Source organism: Diprion similis, chromosome 5, assembly GCF_021155765.1.
Source record: "Diprion similis isolate iyDipSimi1 chromosome 5, iyDipSimi1.1, whole genome shotgun sequence".
Lineage (NCBI taxonomy): Eukaryota > Metazoa > Arthropoda > Insecta > Hymenoptera > Diprionidae > Diprion > Diprion similis.
In genome coordinates, this window is record NC_060109.1 from 6138365 (window position 1) to 6145356 (window position 6992).

A 6992-nucleotide genomic window follows, 5' to 3' on the forward strand; every position below is an offset into this window, starting at 1 on the left:
TGTACGAATGTCTGCTGGATTTGTGATTTTTTTCTTAGAATCTTTCGAGTAGAAATAGCGGAGTTATCGCAAAACGGCTTAAAATCACGTTTTTTGCGATAACTTGGAACACAATGGAGGTAGAAAGCTAAAATTTGATATGGGTCAGTCATTTACCAAGAGGAAACAGTTGGTCGTCAAAAGAATCCATTTGGTGAAAGGGCACTTTTGGCATGCTTATTCGGCTATGCCCTTTGGCCAATTTCTGTGAGTGGTAACTAATCTGTCAATTTTTTTTCAAAATTCTGAAAAAGTCAAAAGACGCTCCACTTTTTGCCAAAATACGGCATTAACTGCCTAAGTTTCACTCTGATCGCTTGAGCGGTATGGGAATTTCGCATCCCCGCGTTTTCGAGGTGTACAACGGGTTTTTATATGCACCTTAATCGTGCTGGCAGCCTATCACCTAAAATTTTGAATGCTTTTAGCCTCTGGTTAGCTCTTTCAATGTGAACTCTTGCTCGCGCAATACGACCAGTCAAGAGTGCTTCTGTCTTTGTTAGCTGCTTTTTATCTTTTAGAAACGGAGACCTTATTAATATTATGCCATTTTCTAGGCAAATCTCGTCAATTAAAAATTCTTTGTCTACCATCACTGCATCATTTTTCTCTAACATTTGCATCATGCCACTCTGTTCGAATATTGCTTTATCTGACGTTCGTCCACCATATGATTTACTCACAAAACTAATGAAGCCACCTGGAGTTACACCTGTCATGAATTTAACAGTGTTCGTTCCCTTGTAATGTGAATAGGTTGTTATTTGACCGCACAAATTCTTCGATTTTTCAATATTGATTTCGGTACAATCTAATACAACACGAACATTCGCAAAATCATGAAAGCAAATCGGAAAGTTTTTTAAAATCTCATCTCGAGAGGGCCAAGGGATTGCTGCCTGCAGACAAGCACTCAGAATATTAATCATCCGTTGTTAAGGGTGAGACGATAAGAATAATCTTCGACACGCTGTATAGTTGGTCGACACTTTTATTAGTTGAGCACAATAAGAATTGTACACTTTTACCAGCTGGCGAAAGGCGACTTGTTCAGCTCGTGGTCGGATCGAATCTGATTTCTAAACGCGCGCCTTAGGCTCATCAACCTCTCATCTACCGCAGCGCCATTTGCCTAGGGGACTTATTCTGATTCAGGCCAACGCGCCACTAGCGCCCTCTCCTATTCTCTCTCGCTCGCTCTTTCGCTCGCCCGCCAATCGGCCCCGACTTGGTCTCGCGACCTCGTCGTGCCGTTTTGGGTGACCTGCATGGACTTGAGAAAAATGAATTTCCCGGGAGGTCTATAGCCCTTAAGGAGAGACTCCCTAAGGCTGAATTGGCGTTACATACACGACGACACGTATCACGTGCTCGAATATGTTCGTGGGCGAGCGTCGAACCGCGAGAGAAACGTTTAACCAGTGCGGTCGTTTGAATCGGCAACAATATTCAAATCCACCTCAATGGTGTTTATTTCGCCGTCTCCCGAGGAATCAAACAAGTCGCCTTTCGTGTTTACAATCGTTGGTGTTTCAATCTTCACAATGCATTTTTGCCATAACTATTTCATGTGGCATTTTGATAATTCGCTTACAATATTTTACATTTAATTACGTTACATTTCGACTTATGAACTGAACACAATAATTTGGTATCGTAACTAAATTCATCATGATGTAAACTGAAAGTAATTGAATTAAAGAATCAAGCAACTCAAGAATAATATAAACATAACGTGCTCGGAATTTCTGTCGTCGAGACTGGCAAGAGTACGATTTCCGGGGCGACACGATTTGACGACTGATTCTCGTGTATTTTGACGAAAAAAATCGAAAATCAAGAATAAAATTTTTCGATATCTCGCTTAGTTTTCGAGATATCGATATATATCGATTATTTTTTGTTGTTGAAATATCTCGATAAATATGGAAATTTCGAAAAAATGATGAGAAACACTTTTTGTAGGAAATTAAATTTCCTATAAGAAAGGTCCTATGCAAATTTTTCATAAATGCATATTTTGTTTAAAAAAAAAAACATGTGTGTGATCGACGGCGGGCGAGTGTTCGGTCAGCGAACCCTTCCTAACCTCTCGGCCGCCGTAGAATCCGGAAGCCGAACTTATTCCAACCTTCCGGGTGCCGCGACCACCTTTCGCGTTGTTCGTACCCCCGTGTGTGTTGTGGTTTCGGGGAGCCGAACCCTTCCTAACCTCTCGGCCGCCGTAGAATCCGGAAGCCGAACTCATTCCAACCTTCCGGGTGCCGCGACCACCTTTTGCGTTGTTCGTACCCTTGTGTGTGTTGTGGTTTCGGGGAGCCGAACCCTTCCTAACCGGCTATATATATATATTGAGAATGATCTGGTTGTGTGTTAACCATGGTTAGCTGATCGGAATAACACGCATTTTTTTTTTTTTACAAAATATGTAGTTATCAAAAATTTGCATAGGACCTTTTTTATAGAAAATTTAATTTCCTACAAAAAGTGTTTCTTATCATTTTTTCGAAATTTCCATATTTGTCGAGATATTTGAAAAAAAAAAAAAATCGATATATATCGATATCTCGAAAACTAAGCGAGATATCGAAAAATTTTATTCCTGATTTTCGATTTTTTTCGTCAAAATACACGAGAATAAGTCGTCAAATCGTGTCGCCCCGGAAATCGTACTCTTGCCCGTAATACATTTTTCGATAATTGACCAATTTCTCCTTTCCCCCCCTTTTTTTTTTTTTTTTTTACACACACCTTTTGGTTTTCAACATCCGTATTATTACTTTGCTACAGTTTTGTGCGGTGTAGCACTGAAAAAGAATTGCCAACACTGCATAGGACAGATTTTGTTTAAATTTCATGAACGTCATCACAATTGCCTCTTGTAATCCCAGCTTAGTATTTGAACCCTCTTTCAGATGCCTGCTTACAATGTTGACGATACTATCTAGCAATCAAAAACTTGGTATACCTGTCAATGTACTTAAATGAGAGTCATTTTTGATTAAAGCACAAAAATTAGGGGAAAAATCTTGACTGCAGACTTGAATACCAATATCGCATTAAGATTGACAGAACTCGTTCAATGGATCCTCTTCACTATTAACTGATGGTGCTACTTCATCTGCTTCAGATTCTTTACATCTACAGCTATCAGCATTATCAATCGTTTTTTCTACCAATTTCTGCGCTCTCACCACATCTCTACCTAATCTTCTTGCACGTCTTTCGTTGTTATTTTTCTCAGCATCAAGAATTTTTTGTTGTTTGAGCGTTTCTACCGAACATTTCGGCAAATTGCACGAGGGTATGGCACATTTTTTCAAAAATCTTTTTTGTGCGTCCGAATCTACAAAAATATGAAAATGTACGATAAAAATTGTATTGTGATTAAAAATAACGTAACCTATCATTTCTTACTTACCAGGTAACAAATAATCTTCTTTTTGGAAATGTAAGGAGCATACTCTCATATATTTAGATACTGGTTTTGCCATTTTTAATGCAATTTCTCAAGCTTTTCTCTGATCAAGTTTTTCAATTAGTTCTAGTTTGCTCTTAACATCAACGAATCTCAATCCGGTTGTAGGAAACGAATGAAAACTAATACCCGCGTTTTTTGATGAATGACTTTCACATCCGAATACACAGCAGTATGTATTGCTTTTGTTTGTATTCGAAGAAAACCTCATGCCTTTATCAGGATCCATCATTTTATAACTTGATAAGATTGGATTAACTGAACATCTAACAGGCTTATTGGAATATGAGCCACCAATCCCGCACTTTTTAGTTCGAACTATCACTACCAGCGAGCAGGTCATTCTTTTTTCGTTCCCAATATTCTACCGTGTATCTGGCGGCGAAACGAGTCGGATAAATTGATGAAACTGGGGGACCCTGAGCCTCCGCATTTGCCGAAAAATTCAGTTCTACGGAAGGCAAAACAAGAGCGTCACAATGCAATTCTTGGTGTGACTGGAATTGATCCGATCGAGAATCTAAGAACCATGAAATACGAACGTCACGCGGGAGAAATCCACTCGATTGGCTTGGATCGGTTTTACGTCCATTATTGGACGCAGGAACAAATCGCTGTATTTATAGAGTACTCGCAATTCGTTTGTTTAGGCGGCACTGGTTTGTACGTGAAAAAACTAAAGAAACCGACTGGAGAACTTTGTTCGCATATTCACCTTTACGAAATCGTCACAGAAACTCCTCGTGCAAAACTGCCTGTTTTTCAAATACTGATCTCAAAACACAAATTCGATATACAATTGGCTCAATGAAATTATACGAATTGGCAGTAAACACACTACAAAATTTCCATTACCGAAACAAGTCGTTTGCGATTTCGACAAGGCATTGATGAGTGCGATTCTAAGGGCGTTGGAGAGTGTCGGGACTTCAAAGATTACTTGTCGTGATGTTTCAGGTGTTTGATTGGCTCGTCAAATGCACTGCCATCGTGTTTTCTACGCTTGGATGTATCTCATTACATTCACATGATTTGTAGGTGGTTTAGGATATGAATTGTCAGGATAATGAATTGTACACTGGGTAAATGAACGTGAACGTTTATTTTAAGATAAGAAAAAGGGAACGATATAGTTATAAAGAAATTGAAAATGTTTGGCGCAGAGATGTTGCCTCTCATAAGGCCGGCATCGAACTGCTCTCACTTCGCCCCTCTCCATGTACTTGCGATCGCAGCGCTCTCGGTCCCCGCAGGGCCGTCACAAAAATTTCTAGGCCACGTTTTACAGTGGAAAGAGCTCAAAACTCTTCATCCTCTCGCGTGCAAGTTTTGGATTATGGTAATGGCATTTCTAAATAAAATTAGGGACTTTGACGAGTTTCAAGAAACTGTGAAAGCTGTTATCATAGTTTCTATCAGTCAAACGTACGGTAAGCACGATAACAGCAATCCCTGTTTAGCTGAGGTAGCATTTCAGTAACTGCACCGCATAACAAGGGGAGATTTCGACACAATGAAGATAGTGGAAACCGAACAATCTGCTATGCCAAATGAGCAGGAGGCTGAAACACTTGATTGTGATAACGATGACAAGGTTGGCACGGACGAATGCAAATCCGAAATAGTCACATGGGCAACTACGTTTGGCAATGAAGCCTTAGAAGAAGCTGAAAGTGCGGAGTTAACATAAAAAGGGGATGATGTTGATCCGTACTATTCACCGTCTATAGGGCGACGCATCAAATCACTCGTGCATTACTTTCCTCTGTTCTCAGGTGTAATGATAAATATATTTGGTTTTGGGACTTCGAGTGCCACCTCGTCTGCAGTCGAGGGTGAATTTAATGATTTAAAACATCGCTTGCTGCGAAACGCGATTCGCCCGATGCGGATTGACAAATTTGTTACGACCCATTTAAAGTTTTTTTCCGGACGTGCCAAGCTTGCCATGGCTGGACCATTCACCAATGATTCCATGAATATTGACAGAACCTTTGTCGATAACAACAGCCAGCCGGATTCTCATTTGCAGAATATTCAAAATTCTGAGACGTTCAATAGTGTAGAGACCGTGGAAGATATGAACGAGCTAACGTTATCTGACTCCGAACTGATCAAATCGGAAATGATATCAGAACCTGGCGAAACTTGCGGTACAGAAAGTGGCGTAGAATCGTCGATCGAAGCATCGACGAATTAACACTCGAGCACAATTGGCGCAATAAAAATGGACCCAAAAAAATCAAGCGAACATACTTGGATGCACATCCTGAATTCAGGGTGGCAACATCGTGTAAAAGATAAAAGATTGGTATCAGTGTTCTGCTGAATGGAAATATTTTGGAGTCGATTAAAAATAAAGACCAAAGAATTGTTGTGAATAATACTTACGGATTCGACAGTATTGTCCAATTGCTGGCCGCCGCATGTATCCATGACACCTTCAACGAGGAAATTCAAACCATTTCTTCGGATGCTTTCAATTTTGTAAAGTTTTTTGTGAAAAAGGGAGGATGCAAACAAGTTTACACCGAGCGAGCACGTCTATTATCTGGAGTTTCGTGCTTTGTTTTTAAAGGAAATACGCGAAGAGTAATTACCGTCATCGTCGATTCTAACGCATGTAATCTGTGCGAATGGATCTTCAAAAAGGAGTTCAGTAACGACCTACGTAAAAAATGCGTCCAATGTGAAAAAATCGTAACTAGGAGCCAAATATTGGTTTCATTAGATTTTGATACGGTTAGTGATCACGGGTACAGGAAACTAGCTGACGCTGTCAACCTTAACAATGCCGTGGAGAGTAGAGAATTGTGTTCAAATTGTGGTGGCCAAGTTGAAGTAAGTATAAAATACCGCTCTCATTTGTTCATCGAATGCATATGAGATGTGGACATCAGAGTAAGCATTAAAACATTTCCGTGCAGTATGATTCTGAGTGAATCGACGTACACTTTGGCGGGCATCGTAAATTATTATGGGAGCCGTAACGTGAGGTCGACAGGGCATTACACTGCGATTGCCAGATTTGGAGATGATTGGTTCGAAATAGATGACCGGAAGGCGAAACCGAAGCATATAACTGACGACCAAATGGTGAACCCAATTTTATGTCTGTACGTTAAAAATTGTGGCGATTAGCTTCTTCGTTGAGCCTAAAAAAAAAGAAAAAAAATTAAAAATTAAAAAAAAAAAGAAAAAAAAGACAAAGGTGGTCGACAACCTGCTCGTGGTCTTTCCTGCATGTGCACACGTTGAAAAGCGATCCTATGTAAACGAAAGCGTAACCAATGTCGACCATTTACAATGGTCATTTCATGTCATGTACCATTCATCCAATACACGTTACTTTTTGTACTTGTAATGAAGCAATTATCTATTTTACATCATGCAGTGTTGTGCGTAATTCACAACTCTGGTCCCGGGGTAGAATTTCGTGGACCCGGAAACGATCATCGGATTGCACGATCATTTT

At 40.0% G+C, this 6992-nt stretch overlaps 1 protein-coding gene across 1 annotated transcript in view; it reads right to left on the reverse strand.

Moving 5' to 3' along the window:
* The window catches only part of LOC124406401 (glutamate receptor ionotropic, NMDA 2B-like), a 491146-nt gene that overhangs the window by 393343 nt on the left and 90811 nt on the right, over window positions 1–6992 (reverse strand). The gene's annotated exons all lie outside the window — the stretch shown is intronic.